Source organism: Elephas maximus, chromosome 20 (assembly GCF_024166365.1).
Source record: "Elephas maximus indicus isolate mEleMax1 chromosome 20, mEleMax1 primary haplotype, whole genome shotgun sequence".
Lineage (NCBI taxonomy): Eukaryota > Metazoa > Chordata > Mammalia > Proboscidea > Elephantidae > Elephas > Elephas maximus.
The window spans coordinates 13,672,266-13,694,405 of record NC_064838.1 but is presented as its reverse complement, the minus strand read 5'-3'; the positions used below and the strand labels follow the sequence as shown (position 1 = coordinate 13,694,405).

At 38.7% G+C, this 22,140-nt stretch overlaps 1 non-coding gene across 1 annotated transcript; it reads left to right on the top strand.

Moving 5' to 3' along the window:
• The first annotated feature begins 604 nt into the window (after positions 1 to 604).
• On the top strand, positions 605 to 712 carry LOC126064471 (U6 spliceosomal RNA). The gene has a single exon (XR_007514542.1). It is a non-coding gene; the product is annotated as a U6 spliceosomal RNA (small nuclear RNA).
• The last annotated feature ends 21,428 nt before the right edge of the window (positions 713 to 22,140 follow it).

Here is a 22,140-nt window from a genome sequence, read left to right as displayed (position 1 = left end):
CATAAGGTAGATCTCTAAAGAAATCACCGAGAGATATTATAATCAAACTTGCCAAAACCAAAGATAAAGAGAGAATTTTAGGAGTGGCTAGGGATAAATGAAAAGTCACCTACAAAGGACAGTCAATAAGAATAAGCTCGGGCTACTCAACAGAAACCATGCAGGCAAGAAGGCAATGGGATGCTTACATAAACCATTGAAGGAAAAACATTGCCAGTGAAGAATCATATATCCAGCAAAACTGTCTCTCAGATATGAAAGTGAAATTACAACATTTCCAGATAAACAAGTTTAGGAAATTTGTAAAAACCAAAGCAAAACCACAGGACAGAGCAACCAGATGTCAACCCAGACAGGGAAATCACAAAAATCAAGATTTAAAAATGCTCAAATCAGGGAAGCGGTGACGTCATTATGTAAAAGAAGACAACATTAAAACAATAAAGAGGGACCAAGAAGTGTAGTCATAGATCTTTCATATGGAGAGGAAGTCAAGGTGATAGAAAGAAATAAAACTTGGAAAAATAGGGGTAAATATTAAGGTAATCACAAAGGAGGCTAACAATCCTACTAATCAAAATAAAATACTAGAAAAAAATACTCAGTTCCTCACTTCAGCAGCACATACACTAAAATTGGAATGATACAGTGAAGATTAGCATGGCCCCTGCGCAAGGATGACACGCAAATTCATGAAGCATTCCATAGTTTTTCCTGTCTGGAGGGGAGATGAGAGAGCAGAAGGGCTCAGAAGCTGACAAAATGGACATGAAAAGAGAGAGTGGAGGGAAGGCGTGTGCTGTCTTATTAAAGGGAGAGCAATTAGGAGTGTATAGCAAGGTATATATAAAATTTGTATGAGACTAACTTAATTTGTAAACTTTCACTTAAAGCACAATATAAAGAAACAATTTATACATTAAAAAAATACTCAGCAAAAGCAAAATCAGCAACGAGGAATAAGAGGAAAAGACAATATATAAAGATAAAGTACTTAACACAAAAAATTAAGTGGGAAAAAGAAACTGTCAACAACACACACAAAAAGATATTAAAATGACAGCACTAAACTCATACCTATCTATAAGTATGCTGAATGTAAACGGTCTAAATGCACCAATACAGAGACAGAGAGTGACAGAATGGATTAAAAAAAATAAATAAAGACCTGTCTATACGCTGCCTTCAAGAGACACACCTTAGACTTAGAGACACAAACTGAAACTTAAAAGATGGAAAAAAATATATCAAGCAAACAACAATCAAAGAGCAGGAGTGGCAATATTAATTTCTGACACAATAGACGTTAAAGTAAAATCCACTACAAAGGATAAAGAAGGACACTATGTAATGATTAAAGGGACAATATACCAAGAGGATATAGCTATATAAAATATTTATGCACCCAATGATAGGGCTGCAAGATACATAAAACAAACTCTATCAGCACTGAAAAGTGAGATAGACAGCTCCACAATTATAGTAGGAGACTTCAGCATACCACTTTTGGTGAAGGACAGAACATCCAGAAACAAGCTCAATAAAGACACAGAAGATCTAAAAGCCATGATTAAACAATTTGCCCTCATAGACATACACAGAACACTCCACCCAGCAGCAGCCAAGTATACCTTCCTTTCCAGTGCACATGGAACATTATCTAGAATAGACCACATATTAGATCATAAAGCAAGACTTAACAGAATCCAAAACATTGAAATATTACAAAGTATCATTTCTGACCATAAGGCCATAAAAGTGGAAGTCAATGACAGAAAAAGCAAGGGAAAGAAATCAAATACGTGGAAACTGAACAATACCCTGCTCAAAAACGACTGGGTTATAGCAGACATTAAGGATGGAATATAGAAATTCACAGAATCCAATGAGAATGAAATCACTTCCTATCAGAACCTTTGGGACCCAGCGAAAGCGGTGCTCAGAGGTCAATTTTTATCAATAAATGCACACCTACAAAAAGAAGAAAGCGCCAAAATCAAAAAATTATCCCTACAACTTGAGCAAATACAAAGAAAGCAACAAAAGAAACCCTCAAGCATCAGAAGAAAGCAAATAATAAAAATTAGAGCAGAATTAAATGAAACAGAGAATGGAAGAACAATTGAAAGAATTAATAAGACCAAAAGCTGGTTCTGTGAAAAAATTAACAAAATTGATAAGCCATTGGCCAAACTAACAAAAGAAAAACAGGAGAGGAAGCAAATAACCTGAATAAGAAATGAGACGGGCAGTATCACAACTGACCCAACTGAAATTAAAAGAATTGTATCAGATTACTACAAAAAATTGTACTCGAACAAATTTGAAAACGTAGAAGAAATGGGCGAATTTCTAGAAACATACTAACTAAACTAACACAAACAGAGGTAGAACAACTAAATAAACCCATGACAAAAGAAGAGATTGAAACGGTAATTTAAAAACTCCCAACAACAACAACAACAAAAAAAAAAACGCCCTGGCCCGGACAGCTTCACTGCAGCGTTATACCAAACTTTCAGAGGAGAGTTAACACCACTACTATTACTAAAGGTATTTCAGAGCATAGAAAAGGATGGAATACTCCCAAACTCATTCTATGAAGCCACCATATCCCTGATACCAAAACCAGGTAAAGACACCACAAGAAAAGAAAATTACAGGCCTATATCCCTCATCAACTTCGATGCAAAAATCCTCAACAAAAGTCTAGCCAATAGAATTCAATAATATATCAAAACATAACTCACCATGACCAAGTGGGATTCATACCAGGTACACAGGGATGGTTCAGCATTAGAAAAACAATTAATGTAATCCATCATATAAATAAAACAAAAGACAAGAACCATATGATCTTATCAATTGATGCAGAAAAGGCATTTGACAACGTCCAACACATTCATGATAAATCTCTCAGCAAAATAGGAATAGAAGGAAAATTCCTCAACATGATAAAGGGCATTTATACAAAGCCAATAGCTAACATCATCCTAAATGGAGACAGTCTGAAAGGATTCCCCTTGAGAACAGGAACCAGACAAGGATGCCCTTTATCACCACTCCTACTCAACATTGTGCTGGGAGTCTTAGCCAGAGCAATTAGGCTAGAGAAAGAAATAAAGGGCATCCAGACTGGCAAGGAAGAAGTAAAAGGAAGATGCCATGATCTTATACACAGAAAACCCTAAAGAATCCTCAAGAAAACTACTGAAACTAATAGAAGAGTTCAGCAGAGGACCAGGATCCAAGATAAACATACAAAAATCAGTTGGATTCCTCTACATCAACAAAAAGACCATCAAAGAGGAAATCACCAAATCCATACCATTTACAGTAGCCTCCAAGAAGATAAAATACTTAGGAATAAATCTTACAGAGATTTAAAAGATCTATACAAAGAAAACTACAAGACACTACTGCAAGAAATCAAAAAAGACCTACATAAATAGAAAAACATACCTTGCTCATGGATAGGAAGACTCAACATTGTGAAAATATCTATTCTACCAAAGGCGATCTATAGATACAATGCACTTCCGATCCAAATTCCAACAACATTTTTTGATGAGATGGAGAAATAAATCACCAACTTCATATGGAAGGGGAAGAGGCCCTGAATAAGTAAAGCATTATTGAAAAAGAAGAACAAAGTGGGAGGCCTCACACTACCTGATTTTACAACCTATTATACCACTGCAGTAGTCAAAACAGCCTGGTACTGGTACAACAACAGATACATAGACCAATGGAACAGAATTGAGAATCCAGACATAAATCCATCCACATATGAACAGCTCATATTTGACAAAGGCCCAAAGTCAGTTAAATGGGGAAAAGACAGTCTCTTTAACAAATGGTGCTGGCATAACTGGATATCCATCTGGAAAAAAAAGAAACAAGACCCATACCTCACACCACGCACAAAAACTAATTCAAAATAGATGAAAGACCTAAATATAAAATCTAAAACAATAAAGATTGTGGAAGAAAAAATAAGGACAACATTAGGAGCCCTAATACATGGCATAAACAGTATACAAAACATTACTAACAATACACAAACACCAGGAGAGAAACTAGATAACTGGGAGCTCCTAAAAATCAAACATTTGTGCTCATCCAAAGACTTCACCAAAAGAGTAAAAATATTACCTACAGATTGGGAAAAAGTTTTTAGCTATGACATTTCTGATCAGCGTCTGATCCTAAAATCTACATGTTACTGCAAAAACTCAACAACAAAAAAACAAACAATCCAATTAAAAAATGGGCAAAGGATATAAACAGGTACTTCTCCAAAGAAGACATTCAGGTAGCTAACAGATACATGATGCAATGGTCACGATCATTAACCCGTAGAGAAATGCAAATCAAAACTACAATGAGATACCATCTTACCCCTACAAAAAAAAAAAAAGGCTGGCATTAATCCCAAAGACACAAAATAATAAATGTTGGAGAAGTTATAGAGAGACTGAAACACTTATACACTGCTGGTGGGAATGTAAAATGGTACAATCACTTCGGAAGTCAATTTGGCACTTCCTTAAAAAGCTAGAACTAACTACCATAGAATCCAGCAATCCCACTCCTTCAAATATATCCTAGAGAAATGAGTCCTCACACTAACAGATATATGTACACCCATGTTCACTGTAGCACTGTTCACAGTAGCAAAAAGATGGAAGCAACCAAGATGCCCATTAACAGATAAATGGATAAATAAATTATGGTATATTCACACAATGGAATACTATGCATCAATAAAGAACAATGATGAATCTGTGAAATATTTCATAACATGAAGGAATCTGGAAGGCATTGTGCTGAGTGAAATTAGTCAATTGCAAAAGGAAAAACACTGTATGAGGCCACTATTATAAGAACTCAAGAAATAGTTTAAACACAGAAGAAAATATTCTTCGATAGTTAAGAGAGTGGGGAGGGAGGGAGGGAGAGGGGTATTCACTATTTAGACAGTAGACAAGAACTAATTTAGGTGAAGGGAAAGACAACACACAGTACAGGAAAGGTCAGCACAACTGAACTAAACTAAAAGCAAAGAAGTTTCCTGAATAAACAGAATGCTTCAAAGGCCAGCATAGCAGGGGAGAGGTTTATGGACCATGGTTTCAGGGGACACCTAAGCCAATTAGCATAATAAAATCTATTAAGAAAACATTCTACATCCCACTTCGGAGAGTGGCGTCTGGAGTCTTAAACACTAGCAAGCAGCCATCTAAAATGCATCAGTTGGTCTCAACCCACTGGAGCAAAGGAGAATGAAGAACATCAAAGACACGAGGTAATAATGACCCCAAGAGACAGAAAGGGTCACATAAATCAGAGACTACATTAGCCTGAAACCAGAAGAACTAGATGGTGCCTGGCTACAACCGATGACTGCCCTGACAGGGAACACAACAGAGAATCCCTGAAGGAGCAGAAGAGCAGCGGGATGCAGACCTCAAACTCTCGTAAAAAGTCTGGACTTAATGGTTTGACTGAGACTAGAAGGACCTCGGAGGTTGTGGTCTCTAGACCTTCTGTTAGCCCAAAACAGGAACCATTCTTAAAGCTAACTCTTCAGACAGAGATTGTACTGGACTATAAGACATAGGGTCGCTATGAGTCGGAATTGACTCGATACAGCGCTGGGTTTTTTCTTTTTATAAGACAGAAAAAGATACTGATGAGGAGTGAGCTTCTTTTCTCAAGTAGACACATGAGACTATGTGGGCAGCTCCTGTCTGGAGGGGAGATGAGAAGGCAGAAGGGGTCAGAAGCTGGCTGAATGGACACAGAAATACAGGGTGGAGAGAAGGAGAGTGCTGTCTCATTGCGGGAGAGCAACTAGAAGTATATAGCAAGGTACAGGTGTACGTAAATTTTTGTATGAGAGACTGACTTGATTTGTAACTTTCACTTAAAACACAACAAAAATAAAAATAAATAAATAAAATTCTACAAGATTAAAAAAAAAAGAGGGAGGGAAACCCTACGAAGCACATTTCTGCTCTGACAAACATTGGGTTGCCATGAGTTGGAATCTATTCTACATGAACTGGCTTGGTGATAGTTTTATTATTGTCGTTATTTTGCTAATGAGGAAACTGAGGCACGGAGAAGTTAAGTAACTTGTTCAAGGCTAAACAGCTAGTAAGTGGCAGAGCCAAGATTTGAACCCAGACAATTTGCTATTGACCATTATACAAAAATTCCATTGCCTTTGAGTCAATTCCGACTCATAGCAACCCTACGGGACAGAATAAAACTGCCCCATAGGGTTTTCAAGCAGCAGCAGTTGGATTCTAACTGCCAGCTTTTTGGTTAGCATCTGAAACTCAACCACTGAACTACGAGGGCTCCTTAATATACTGCTTTTGATTGGCCCAGGAATCGCTGGGATTAGGTTATACTGTTTCTTAAACGACTGTTACGTAAGTTCAGGTGTGTGTGATCTGCAAGCCAAATTCAGTTCAAGGGATAATTATTGAGATTTAGTCATGTAGGACATACTGGGCTAAACGCTGTAGCATTTTTTTCCCCTCAGGAAGAAATAAATCCATTCCTTATTTTTATTTGCTTTGAGTTTAAGACAAGCATACAAATTATAAACTAAAAAGTAGGAAGAAATTACATGGTTGAAGAATAAGCAGAACACTGTAATGGTTTAGAGGCAGAACCAGATGCAATGGTCTCTAGTGAAATTCAGTTTGACTGTGTTCTGTCTTTTCTTAAAAATTACAGATTCTCTGTTATGTTTCCCAAGGTTTAGTATAAGAAATAAAGACTTTATTTTTTGTTGTTGTACCACAAAGCTGGGCCTATTCCATCTGAACTGTGTAACCCTTAATCCCAAGGCTTGGGCTGACTCCAAGGTTGAAAACACAGCTTAGATATTTGTGTGAAGTCATAAAACAAGGCTGATGTAGCAGATAGTGATAGTACATGAATTGTACCCATATTTATTTACTTAAGGTAAACCATCTTAAGTTATTGTTTCTTAGAATTGTTAATTATCTTTTTCTTTGCCTTGCTCTGAGCCTTTTATTTCCTACACTATTTTTGGGTATAAGATGGCAGAGCCCCTGGGTGGTGCAAACAGTGAGTTAGCTTGGCTGTTAACCAAAAAGGCTGGCAGTTCGAGTCCACCCAGAGATACCTCAGAAGAAAGGCCTGGCAATCTACTTCTGAAAAATCACTCATTGACAACCCTATGAAGCACAGTTCCACTTGGACTCGACAGTGACTGGACTGAAATAAGATGGTAGTGTGCTTCTTGGCGTTTAAGACACTAGCTCATTCTGATACTCTTTGCTCTGCAGGGTCTTAAATATTTCTGATAGTTCCTGAACCTATACAAAATGCATATTTTATCTTCTACAGGTTTAAATGGGATAATGCATGTTATGCACTTAGCACAATGACTGGCAGAGAGGACGGGATCGATTTTTGTTGTTGTTTTTGTTATTTGTGCGTGTGTTTCCATCTGACTCCAAACCCCAGAAACCGTTTCTACCACACTCTCCCGTCCTGAAATATGTGATCAAAACAGAGTATGCCAGGCAAAAAAAAAGAAGTAAAAACACAGTTGGGAAACTACAGGTCATTTGGGGGTCAAATCCAAATTGTCAGGTTTGGTTAAAATATAGAATAAATTGATGGGCTAATGGTAGATATGGTCTGATGAAATAAATGCTGATGTTTGGCTGTAGCCATATGTCACAGCATGCATAAAAGTAACTCAAAATGGATCAAAGACCTAAATATAAAATCTAAAACAAAAAAGACCATGGAAGAAAAAATAGGGACAATGCTAGGAGCCCTAATACACGGCATAAACAGTATACAAACCATAACTAACAATGCACAAACACCAGAAGAGAAGCTAGATAACTGGTAGCTCCTAAAAATCAAACAGTTATGCTCATTTAAAGACTTTACCAAAAGAGTTAAAAGGGAACCTGCAGACTGGGAAAAAAAATTTGGCTATGACATATCTGATAAGGGCCTAATCTCTAAAATCTGCAAGATACTGCAAAACCTCAACAACAAAAAGACAAATAATCCAATTAAAAATGGGCAAAGGATATGAGCAGACACTTCACCAAAGAAGACACTCTGGTGGCTAACAGACACGTGAGGAAATGTTCATGATCGTTAGCCATTAGAGAAATACAAATCAAAACTACAATGAGATACCATTTCACCCCACCAAAAGAAAAACATCCCACCAAAGTTGGCACTAATTCAAAAAACACAATAAGTGTTGGAGAGGTTGTGGAGAGACTGGAACTCTTATGTACTGCTAGTGGGGTTGTAAAACGGTACAACTACTTTGGAAGTCAATTTGGCACTTCCTTAAAAAGCTAGAAATAGAAATACCATATGATCCAGCAAATCCACTCCTAGGAATATACCCGAGGGAAATAAGAGCTGTCACATGAATAGACATATGCACACCCATTTTCACTGCAGCACTATTCACAATAGCAAAAAAAAAAAATGGAAACAGCTTAAGTGTCCATTAACAGATAAATGGATAAACAAATTATGGTGCATACACACAATGGAATACTATGCAACAATAAAGGACAATGATGATTCCACGAAACATCTCACAACATGGATGAATAAGAAGGGAATTATGGTGAGTGAAAGTAGTTACAAAAGGACAAATACTGTATGAGACCAGTATTATAAGAACTCAAGAGAAGATTTCAACACAGAAAAAAGTATTCTTTGATGATTATGAGGGTGGGGAGGGAGGGGATGGAAAATAACTAACTAGATAGTAGACAAGGATCAACTTTGATGAAGAGGACAACACACCGTACAGGGGAAGTCAGCCCAACTGGACCAAAGCAAAAGCTAAGAAGCTTCTTGGACACATCCAAACACTTTGAGGGACAGGGAAGATGGGGCTAGGGTCTGGGGACCATAGTTTCAGGAAACATCTAGGTCAGTTGGCATAACAAAGTTTATAAAGAAAATGTTCATCCCGTTTTGTCGAGTGGCATCTGAGGCCTTAAAAACTTGTGAGCAGCCATCTAAGATATGTCAATTGGTCAGTCCCATCCCAGCTGGAGCAAAGGAGAATGAAGAAAACCAAAGATACAAGGAAACACAAACTCCACCAACCTGAGACAAGAAGAACTAGATGCTACCTGGCTATCATCAATGACTGTTCCGACAGGGAACACAACAGAGAATCCCAGGCAGAGCAGGAGAAAAATGAACAGAACTCAAATTCACATAAAAAGATCAGCCTTAATGGTCTGACAAAGACTGGAGGAACCCCTGAAACTATGGCCCCCAGATGCACAGTTAACCCAGAACTGAAACAATTCCCAAGCCCACTCTTCAGACAAAGATTAGACAGGACTATAAAACAAAAAATAATACGAGTGAGGAATATGCTTCTTAGTTCGATCAGATGTACGAGACCAAATGGGCAGCTTCTGTCCAAAAGCAGGATGAGAAGGCAGGAACGGACAGAAACTAGTCAAATGGACATACGGAACCTGAGATGAAAAGGAGTGTGCTGTCACATTGTGGGGATTGCAACTAATGTCACAAAACAATATGTGTATAAACTTTTGTATGCAAAATTAACTTGTGCTGTAAACTTTCACCTAAAGCACAATTAAAAAAAAAAAAAAGATCAAATAGTAAGCGAAGCCAGATTTGAACCTAGAATTCTTGCTCTGGAATCCATATTTCTAACCTATAGCTCTCTCTGAAGATTTTGAGTTTGTGTTAGAATTTTTCCCATCTTCCTGCTAATGACCAAGTTATTGAAAATATAAATATACCGTTCGGCAGAGATTTCATGAGAAATTTATCCCTCAAATAAATGTTTACTCTCATTACAAAAAAAAAAAAATTATGATTCACTTTCATCTGAAAAAGGCATGTCCTTTGAGAACAACGTGGCAAATATGTTTCTTTGCTATACTAGACTTACCTCAAAGTTACTAAGCAACAGAAAATGAAGTTACATCCAGATTTTGTATCTACTTTGCCCAAGAATCTTATTCCAGACTCATTCGTACCATATAACTTAGCTTGCCCCTCAAAATTGACTCAACAGCACCTAACAACAACAACAAAGTTCCCCAAAGAAAGTCCCTGGGTGGTGCAAATGGTTAATATGCTCGACTGCTAACCAAAAGGTTGGAGGCTCAAGTCCACCCAGAGGCATCTCAGAAGAAAAGCCTGGGAATCTACTCTCAAAAAAATCAACCACTGAAAACCATATGGAGAACAGTTCTACTCTGACATACATGGGGTCGCAATGAGTCATAATCGAGTTTACAGCAACTGGCAGTGCTAGTAAACTTCCCCAAGGTTTTATTCTGAAGTCCTAATCTATTTAAAAACAATGACAATAATAATAATTAACTGTACCTAGACAATACACTCTTCTAACAGAACTTAACGTTTATTGATAAAATATTAACATTCTAAGGGTTTAAACACTATTAAAATATAGTTACCAATCTTGTTTCTTTCGAGTACAACACTTAATGAATCTAAATTATCACACTTTTTTGAGAGAACAACCCACATACTTAGTCATGAGTAAATTCATGATTCACAAGGTATATGCAGGTTGAGTCCAGGATTTGTCGCTATGAATTGTTGATGGTCATTGAAAAGACAAAGCAAGTGAGGAACCAGCTTCTTTTGCATACGAAAAGCGTAAGTAACAAACACCTTGCTGTGTTCACAGTTGTAACAAACATATTCAGTCTTTAGTGCTGAGATCAAACAAAGGCTCTGGAATGGGACCATAGATTTCATTAGTGAGAGGCTGCACCGTGTCCCAAAGAACAAGCAGCAGGGCCAGGCATACCTCAGCAGATACCAGTGTATGGGCCAGCAGAACAGGGTATCTCCACTGAGGCCAGTGAGGAGCCAAGGATAGCCCAAGAACTAGAACGAATTTGGACATCTTTTCCCCATTGTCAGCATGGTACCTTAGTCATGTCCAGTCTACAAGAATGTGGGGAGGAGAATCCAAAATCAATTACACCTGAATATCAAAAAAAAAAAAATTATACAAATTGAGTTGTACTGACATGAAAGATAGTATTTTAAATTGGAAAAAATAAGAAATACCACTGTTTTTTTTTTTTTTTTGGAATATTGGAGTACTTACTTTAAATCCTCATTCTATACTTTGTGTAGACTTTGACCTTGTTCTAAGTGAATCATGTACTGTGGAAGCAGAGAGGAGAGGGATATCAAACCCAGGCTAGGAGTGGGGGAATGATAGTGAGGTCTGGGAAAGTTCCCCAAAGTTGACTTGCTTGAGCATTATCTCAGCGTCATGTACCTGGGTGATGACAGTGCAAGCCCCAGAACACTCATCCCCATTTGTAACTCAATGCCATTTACACTGTGCCATCTAACTTGCCACCATCTAAAGCCAACCTGCTCGCTGCCAGGCACCATCCAAAAGAACAGCTGTAGGCAAAGTTGCTCTAGCAAGACAATAATATCTGACCAATTGTAGATTTTATTACCTGATGGCAAAGCATATTCATACAAATCTGAGACTGACTCAGAACTCCAGGCAAGAGGAAACCACACATCACCAAATGGAGCCTTACAGAGCTCTGGATTTGATGTGAAACACATTGTGGTGATATGATATATACAGACCCATGTGGGGCTAGGGGTGTGCAAATAAATGCTTAAACTGTAAAGGCTCTTCCATCTCTTAGGAAAAGATTATAATAGAATAATCATACATGAGTAATACCAACCCCTGAAAATCCTAGGAAGCTACTTAGTTTAGCAGACTCAGCCACATAAAGCTGAAGGCTTTGTTCTCACATTAGCCATGTCTTCTGCAGGCTGGTGTCCTTGGCTCAGGGTCGGATAATTATACAATACTTCTCATAAGTGAGCCATAGAAACCCTGGCTGCATAGTGGTTAAGAGCTTCGTCTGCTAACCAAGAGGTTAAAAAAAAAAAAAAAAAAAAAGCCCTGGCCCAGATGTCTTCAATGGAGAATTCTACCAAACATTCAGAGAAGAGCTTATACCAGCACTACTGAAACTATTTCAGAACATAGAAAAGGAGGTAACACTTTCAAATTCATTCTATGAAGCCAGCATAACCCTGATACTAAAACCAGAGAAAGACACCACCAAAAAAGAAAATTATAAACCAATATCTCTCATGAATATAGAGGCAAAAATTCTCAACAAAATTCTAGATAATAGAATTCAGCATCATATCAAAGAATAAAACACCATGATCAAGTAGGATTCATATCAGGTATGCAAGGAGGGTTCAACAGTAGAAAATCAATCAACGTAACCCACCACATAAATAAAAAGAGAGAAAAGAATCACATGATCATCTAGGTCAACAGAGAAAAGACATTCAACAAAGTTTTTATCACCCATTCCCGATAAAAACTCTCTATAAAATAAGTATAGAAGGGAAATTCCTCAATATAATAAAGGGCATCTACACAAAACCAACAGCCCGCATCTTTCTTAATGGAGAGAGACTGAAAACATTCCCCTTGAGAACAGGAACAGAAGGATGCCCTTTATCACCACTTCTATTTAACACTGTGCTGAAAGTCCTAGCTAGAGGAATAAGGCAAGAAAAAGAAATAAAGGACATACAAATTGGTAAGGAAGAAGTTAAACTGTCCCTATTTGTGGATGATATGATACTATACATAGAAAACCCAAGGCTCCATGAGAAAACTACCGGAACTAATAGAAAGATTCAGCAGAGGAGAAGGATACAAGATAAACACACAAAAATCAATTGGATTCCTATACACCAATAAAGAGAACAATGAAAAGGAAATCAGGAAAACAATACCATTTATAATAGCCCCTAAAAAAAATAAAATACTTAGGAATAAGTCTAACCAGGAATGTAAAAAACCTATTCAAAGAAAACTACAAACCACTACGCAAGAAACCAAAAGAGATCTACATAAATGGAAAAACATACCATGCTCATGGATAGGTAGACTCAATATTGTGAAAATGACAATTGTACCCAGAGTAATTAACAAATACAATGCAATCCCAATCCAAATACCAACAACATTCTTTAAAAAGATGGAAAAACTAATCATTGACTTTATATGAAAAGGAAAGAAGCCCTGGATAAGTAAAGCACTACTGAAGAAGAAGAATAAAGTAGGAGAACTCGTACTACCTGACCTCAGAACCTACTATACAGCCACAGTGGTCAAACAGCCTGGTACTCTACGATAACAGATACATTGAACAATGGAGTAGAATTGAGAACCCAGATGTAAATTCATCCATCTTTGGTCACCCGATTTTCAACAAGGGCCCAAAGTTCATCAAATGGGGAAAAGACACTCTTTTTAACTAATGAAACAGGACCCATACCTCACACCACACACAAAAACTAATTCAAAATGGATCAAAGATATAAATATAAAACCAAAAACTATAAAAATCATAGAAGAAAAAATGGGATCAACGCTAGAGGCCTTAATACACAGCATTAACAGGATACAAACTATAACCAACAACACACTCCAGAAGGTAAGCTAGATAACTGGGATCTTCTAAAAATTAAACACTTATGCTCATCAAAAGAGTAAAATGAGAACCTATAGACTGGGGAAAATTTTTTGGCTATGACAAATCAGACACAGGTCTAATCTCTAAAATCTACAAGAAAATCCAACACCTCTACAACAAAAAGACAATCCAGTTAAGAAATGGGCAAAGGAAATGGACAGACACCTCACCAAAGAAGACATTCAAGTGTCTAACAGACACATGAGGAAATGCTAGAGATCACTAGACAGCAGAGAAATTTAAATCATAACCACAATGAGATAGCATCTCACCCCGGCATTACTGGCACGAATCAAAAAAACAGAAAATAACAAATGTTGGAGAAGCTGCTGGGAGATTGGAACTCTTATGCAGTGCTGGTGGGAATGCAAATGATACAACCATTTTGCAAAACAATATAGCACTTTCTTAGAAAGCTAGAAATAGAAGTACCGTATGATCCAGCAATCCCACTCCTAGAAATATATCCTAGAGAAATAAGAGTCATCACACGAATACACATATGCACAACCATGTTCATTGTGGCATTGTTCACAATAGCAAGAAGATGGAAACAACCTAGATGCCCATCAACAAATGAATGGATAAACAAACTATGGTTCATACACACAATGGAGTACTACACAACAATAAAGAATAATAATGAATCTGTGAAGCATCCCATTACATGGATAAATCTGGAGGACGTCATGCTGAGTGAAATAAGTCAATCTCAAAAGGATAAATACAGTATGTGACCACTACTATAAAAATTCATGAAAAGGTTTACACATGAAAAGTGACAATCTTTGATACTTACCAGGGAGGGGTCGAGTGGGGATGGAAAAACACTAAATAGACAATAGATAAGCGGTAACTTTGGTGAAGGGTAAGACAGTACATAATACGGGGGAAACCAGCACAACTTGTAAAAGGCAATGTCATGGAAGCTGCATAGATACATCCAAAGTCCCTGAGGGACTGAATTGCTGGGATGAGGGCTGTGGGGACCATGGTCTTGGGGAACATCTAGCTCAATTGGCATAACAGAGTTTATAAAGGAAATATTCTACATTCTACTTTGATGAGTAGTATCTGGGGTCTTAAAAGCCAGTAAGCAGCCATCTAAGGTACTCCACTGGTCTCACCCCTTCGGAAGCAAGGGTGAATGAAGAAAACTAAAGATAGAAGGGGAAGATTAGTCCAAAAGGCAAATGGACAACTATCATAGCCTCCACCAGACTGAGTCCAGTACAACTAGATGATGCCGGGCTACCACCACTGACTTCTCTGACAGGGATCACAATAGAGGGTCCTGGACAGAGTAGAGAAAAATGTAGAACAAAATTCTAACTCATAAAAAAAGACCAGACTTACTGGCCTGACAGGGACTGAAGAAAACCTTGAGAGTAAGCCCTTGGACACCCTTTTAGCTCAGTAATGAAGTCACTTCTGATGTTCACCCTTCAGCAAAAGTGCATAAAACAAAATGAGACTAAAGGGGCACAGAAGCCCAGGGGCAAGGACTAGAAGGCAGTAGGGGACAAGAAAGCTGGTAATAGGGAACCCAAGTTCAAGGAGGGAGAGTGTTGACATGTCCTAGGGTTGTTAACCAATGTCATAAAACAATATGTACTAACTCTTTAATGAGAAGCTAGTTTGTTCCGCAAACCTTCATGTAAAGTACAATAAAAATTAAAATAAAATGAATGTCAAAAAAGACTAAAACTTGTTCTTGAATGTGAAGTAGCTAAGGAATGCAGAAAATGATGACGTAAAAGATCTGAGCAGGAGATTTCAAAGGACAGCTCAAGAAGACAAAGTAAAGTACTATACTGACATGTGCAAAGACCTGGAGTTAAAAAAAAACCTGAAAGGAAGAATATACTCAGCATTTCTTAGGTTAAAAGAACTGAAGAAAGAGTTCAAGCCTCGAGTTGCAATATTGAGGGATTCCAAGGGCAAAATACTGAACGACACAGGAAGCATCAGAGTCACTGTACCAAAAAGAGTTGGTCAGCATTCAACCACTTCAGGAGGTAGCATGTGATCAAGAACCAACGATATTGAAGGAAGAAGTTCAAACTGCACCGAAGACATTGGTGAAAAACAAGACTTCAGGAACTGATGGAATACACTTGAGATGTTTCAACAAAAGGATGCAGTGCTGGAAGTGCTCACTCATCTATGTCAAGAAATGTGGAAGTCAGCTACCTAGCCAACTAAATGGACGAGAACCATATTTGTGCCTGTTCCAAAGAAAGGTGATCCAATAGAATGTGGACATTACTGAATAATATCAGTGCTATCACATGCAAGTAAAATTTGGTGAAGATCACTCAAAAGGACTTGTAGCAGTAGATCAACAAGGAATTGCCAGAAGTTCAAACTGGATTCAGAAGAGGACATGAAACAAGGGATATCATTGCTGATGTCAGATGGATCCTGGCTGAAAGCAGAGAATACCTGTCTTTTATTGGCTATGCAAAGGGGTTCATCTGTGTGGATAATAACAAATTATGGATAACATTGCAAAGAATGGGAATTCTAGAACACTAAATTGTGCTTACACAGAACCTGTAGATCAAGAGGTAGTCATTCAAGCAGAACAAGGGGATACTGCATGGCTTAAAGTCAGGAAAGGTTGCATCAGGGTTGTATCCTTTCACCATACTTATTCAATCGGTATGTTGAGCAAATAATCCAAGAAGCTGGACTATATGAAGAATACAGTGGCATCAGTATTGGAGTAAGACTCATTAACAACCTGCATTATGCAGATGACACAACCTTGCTTGCTGAAAGTGAAGAGGACTGGAGCACTTACTGATGAAGATCAAGGACTACGCCCTTCAATAAGGATTACACCTCAACATAAAGAAAACAAAAATCCTCACAACTGGACCAATTAGCAAAAAAAAAAAAAAAAAATGATAAATGGAGAAAAAACTGAAGTCAAGGATTTTATTTTACTTGGATCCACCAATGGAAGCAGCAATCAAGAAATCAAAAAACACATTGCATTGGGCAAATCTACTGCAAAAGACCTCTTTAAAGCATTAAAAAGCGAAGTTATCAGCTTAAGGACCAAAGTACACCTGACCCATGCCATGGTTTTTTTCAGTTGCCTCATATGCATGTGAAAACTGGGCAATGAATAAGGAAGAAGAGGAAGAATTGACAGCTTTGGGAATTATGGTGTTGGTGAAGAATATTGAATATACCATTTTGATGGTTAAGGTTGTGTGTCAACTTGGCTGGGCCATGACTCTCGGTGGTTTGGCAGTTGTGTGATGTTGTGATCACCTCCATGATGGGACCTGCTGTAAGTAGTCAATCAGTTGAAAGGAAGTTTCCTTGGGCATGTAGCCTGCATCAAAATATGAGTGGACATTCTGGCAAGGCTCATGGGGTTTTTGCTCACACTGTATCCTGCAGCTGGCTCCTGTTCATCTGATTCTGTGTCTTGGAAATTGAGGTAGCAGCTTACCTGTGGTCTTGCCTGCCAATCTTGGGATTCATCGATCTTTGCAGCCTGTGAGCAAGAGCCCTGCTCTCTGACCTGCCAATCTTGAGTTTGTCAGCCCCTGTGGCTACGTGAATCAGAAGAAGCCTCTATCCTGACCCACAGGCTTGGGACGTTCCAACCTCTACAACCGCGTAAGCCATTTCCTTGATATAAATCTCTCTATATGTGTATTTATACACTTTACTGGTTTTGCGTCTCTAGAGAACCCAGCCTAAGACAACCATGGATTGCCAAAAGAGTAAATCTGTCTCGGAAGAAGAATAGCCAGAATGCTCCTTAGAAGCAAAGGTGATGAGACTTCATGTCACATACTTTGGACATGTTATCTGGAGGGATCAGTCCCTGGAGAAGGACATCATGCTTGGACAGTAGAAAAGAGGAAGACCCTCAATGAGATGGATTGACATAATGGCTGCAACAATGGGCTCAAGCATAACAAAAATGGTGAGCATGGTACAGGACCAGGTAGTGTTTCGTTCTGTGGTGCATAGATGGGGTACATTGCTATGAGTCAGAACTGACTCGACGGCACCTAACAACAACAACGACAATGAGTCAGAACCAACTTGACAGCACCTAACAACAAAAATAACATGTCTGTTGAAGCACCTGTACCAGGTACTTGGGAAACGAGATTCATGTGGTCCCCATTTTCATGGATGCACAATCTAGCAAGGAAGATTGCAAGTCATTATAAACATAAGTCTAAAAGCAATTCAACATAGTATAAGTCATATCTAATAAATCTAGTGAAAAAAACAAAAAATCTTGAAGACATATTAGGGTGAAGAAATGTATCAAGAAACTAGAGAAAAGACTGGGCACAGAAATTTGCAGGGGGGATTCTAGAAATTGAATTTTCTAGTCTGGTTAGGGCAAAGGCTCAGATAGAAAGATGAACCCATTTGGGGAGATAAAGCTAAGCCTACATTCAGTAAGAGTCTCAGTATTTCTTTTAATCATAAAATACACCAGTCTCCTCTCAAGGTGGGTATAAATGGTACCAATAGTAGTTTACTCTGGGTATCAGACAGTTCCTTTAGTGGCAAGTAACAGTAGATTAAATAAGAGAGAGTTTATTGGAATTCATGGGAGAGTTTATTTTTCTCTCCCATGGCATGAAGGCCAGCAGTGGGTCATCTGGGGCTACTACAGTAGGATCATGACATCATCAGTGTCCCAGCAACCTTCCATTCTTCTGCCCCTTCTATTGTAGTATATGACATTCATCTTCAACGCCATGGTTGTAAAATGGTTCCTATAACTCCAACCATAGCATCTGATTTCCAAGTGGGAATTGGGGGTCAAAGGCAAATAGGCACATTTAAAATGCATGTGTTCCAGAAACCCTACCCAACAACTTCTGCTTACATCTCAGTGCCCAAAACTTATTATGTGGCCACAGTTCTGTTCTCAGTAAGATCTGTTAGCAAAGCTGTAAGGGGAAAATGGATACCGTGTAGGCTAGCAGGCTCCATCACCCCACAGCTGAGGCACCCAGAACATGTCGAAATCTCTCAGAGGTCGAGGAAGTTGGGAGTCCTGAGGAGATCAGCCTCATGCATCTCCCCACAGAGATCCAGGCACCAGCCTCACCCTGACAAACTTAGCAAGAAAACTGTAAATAACTTCGGGAAGTTGCTGCTAAGGTACTTTCTCACATGTTTCTTTCAAGTAATTGAAGCTTCAAAAACCCTCACTCACATTTAACAAGAAAGCATATAATTTACACTTACTTGCTATAGTATGGATTTCTAATATCCAGTTCTTCGTATAAACATTGAAGCCACCACACTCCGTAGAGAATAGCTGATTTTTTTCTTTTTAAGAATACTGACCCAAGAGCAAATTTGTTGATTGAGATATTTGTTTAATATATTTTGGGAAATTTTAGTTTAAAAAATGGTTAATTTTTGGAAGCACTTGTTTCAGCTATTAAAGATGTCATCTGCCCCCTCCACTACCCCTACCAAAAAACACTCATGATTTCTTGTTAAAACAAACACTGTCAGTTGAGAAATCTGAAAATCATGAAAATGCATAACTCTTTGACTATAATACAACCTCACGCCTGGTCAAATGATAGGGTCAATTTTAATGAAGCTTGAACAAAATTAAAACATAATAGCATAAAACAAACAAACAAGACTTCCATTGACCTAAGTGTCAGTAAGGGTCTCAGCCAGAAATAGCACACTCAAACCAGGCTATTTCTAGAAGGGTTTTTTCAAAGGGACTGTTGAAAAAGGTGTGTATAGAGTGTCCCACAAGAGGTGGTGCAAGTACCTGGACCTAGTAATGAAGGGAGAGCTATTATCTCTCCTAGAACCAAAAGAGTCTAAAGTAGGGAGAGGTTGGCAGAATCTAGAGGAGAGATTTGTGCGGAGAAAGTTGTCTTGAAGGACAGTGACCTTCAGGGAAGAGACACAGCCAGCTTCATTAACACAGGTGATCTCAGAATGAGGAATCCAGGGAATAAATACCTGATTTTTCCCTCTTCCCACCCTCTGATCTTCTGCTGGGGATTCTGTTGGCCAAATCCAACCAGGAGCCAGAGCTCCAGGGAGCCCTGTTGATTTGGTCCATATAGGTTAGTTCTGGGGCAGAAAGCAGGGAAGAAGTGGGGAGAGTAGACCTGGAAGAATAAACACAAGGTGTCCCATACAACAAGGTGTCCATCTATAATGTGCAATTCTCTGTACCTTGAGAGATTAAAAGCTCTTCATCTGAGGTAATATGTAATGTCAAGCTCTGTTTCTCAACTTAATGGATCTCCTGGTATCTCTAAGGATATTTCAAAAATACTCTAAAACCTTTCCAGAAACTACCTACAAAAGCTAATTAATAGTGCACCTTGTTAACACATGCGGATTTGGCATTATTAGTCTAATTAAAAGGATTTTAGCAGTTTCACCTCCCCCTCTACTGATTCCAACACATCCGAGTCAAAGTAAATTAAAGCCATTAATCAAAGTGGTAAAAATGATATAAGGCCCAGGATGCAAGCAGAACTGAGAGGAGACTAACAGCCCTCATTATGTTTAATTTTGTTCCCCAGCAAAGGACAATAAATTCAAATTGTAACATCACAATAAAACATTTAATTATTCAAGAGCAGGGCAAGACACATTATAATTAGCTCCCTATTATGTGTCTTCATTTAGGTGGTAATAGGTGCAGTTTAGTAGCCCAGCCAGTCTTAAGCTGAATATTAAAAGTGAGATCTCATTCAGCCTGTCACCCATGGAAAGTGTTAGACCATGTAGAGTTGCTTTGGGATGTGGGCTCACGGTGAGTTGAAGGTCGGTGCTGATTCATTCATTCTCTACTCAACAGATAGTTGAGTGCCAACTATATGTTAAGCGGGGTTCTGGGCACTGGGGCTCCAACAGTGAATAAGGTAGATTGAGTGTTTTCCTTCATGGAACTTACAAAGTGACTGGAACAAAGTCCATCTTCTTATCTTCGCCCTCAAGTTCTTCATGGTCTGAACTTTATCTTATGCCACCTTCCTTTTGCTCACTGGGCTTCTCCTTTCTCAGAGGGCTTTTGCTGTTTCTCAAATATGCCAACCCCATTTCTCTCTCATATGCTTTACATTTGCTCTTCCATCTGCCTAGAGCTGTGGTCTCCCAGATCTCCACATGGCTAGTTCCTTCTCATCATTCAGATTTCTGAATAAGAGAGACCTTTCTGACCACTATCTAAAGAAGCTCCCAAACCCTGTTCAGTCTTCTCCATTTAATTTTCTTTATACCACATATCACTATCCAAAATTACTTGCTTGTTTGTTTACTCAATCACTATCTATCTACCTCTACACTCAACATCAGTAGAAAATGAACTCCAAGGGGGAAAGGTTTTGTTTTTATCGTACTTTGGATGAAGGTTTAGAGAGCAAATTCGTTTCTCATTAAACAATTAATACACATGTTGTTTTGTGATGTTGCCAATTCCACTACAAGTCAACACTCTCCCCTTCTTGATCTTGGTTCTCCATTGCCAGCTTTCCTGTCCCCTTATGCCTCCTCGTCCTTGCCTCTGGGCTGGTGTGCCCATTTACTCTAGTTTTATTTAATGGGCCTGCCTAATCTTTGGCTGAAGGGTGAACCTCAGGAGTGACTTCAGTACTGAGTTAAAAGGGTATGTGGGAGCCATATTCTCGGGGTTTCTTCAGCCTCTGTCAGACCAGTAAGTCTGGTCTTTTTTTATTAGTTAGAATTTTGTTCTACATTTTTCTCCAGCTCTGTCGAGGACCCTCCATTATGATCCCTGTCAGAGCAGTCGTTGATGGGAGCTGGGCATCATCTAGTTGTATTGAACTCAGTCTGACAGAGGCTGTGGTCATTGTGGTCCATTAGTTCTTTGAACTAATCTTTCCCTTGTGTCTCTGGTTTTCTTCATTTTCCTTGTTCCAGGAAGGGTAGGGCCAGTGGAGTATCTTAGATGGCTGCTCACAAGCTTTTAAGAACACAGACACTACTCACCAAAGTAGGATATAGAACATTATCTTTATAAACTACGTTATGCCAGATCAGCTAGATGTGGGGGAAAGAATTTTGTCTGTTCTCTTTAAAATTGTATTCCCAGTGCGTACCATCACACATAGTCAGCTCTCAACAAATATTTGTGACTGTGACTGATTGTATATCCCAAAGATAGTGGCAACACCATCTCCTATCTCACATGTCTTTCAAAAACCTAGTCATGTCCTCAACAAGTAGTAGATATTAATTCCCCTCCCTTTAATTTGCCACCGCTCATCTTTCAGTTTGTCATACTGTGATAGCTTGTGTGTTGCTGTGATACTGAAAGCTATGCCACCAATATTTCAAATACCAGCAGGGTCACCCTTGTGGACAGGTGTCAGCGGAGCTTCCAGAATCAGATAAACTAGGAAAAAGGACCAGGCAGTCTACATCTGAAAAACCTGGCCAATGAAAACCTTAAGAATAGCAGTGGAACATTGATATAGAGCCAGAAGATGAGCCCCTCAGGCTGGGAGGCACTCAAAATATGACTCAGGAA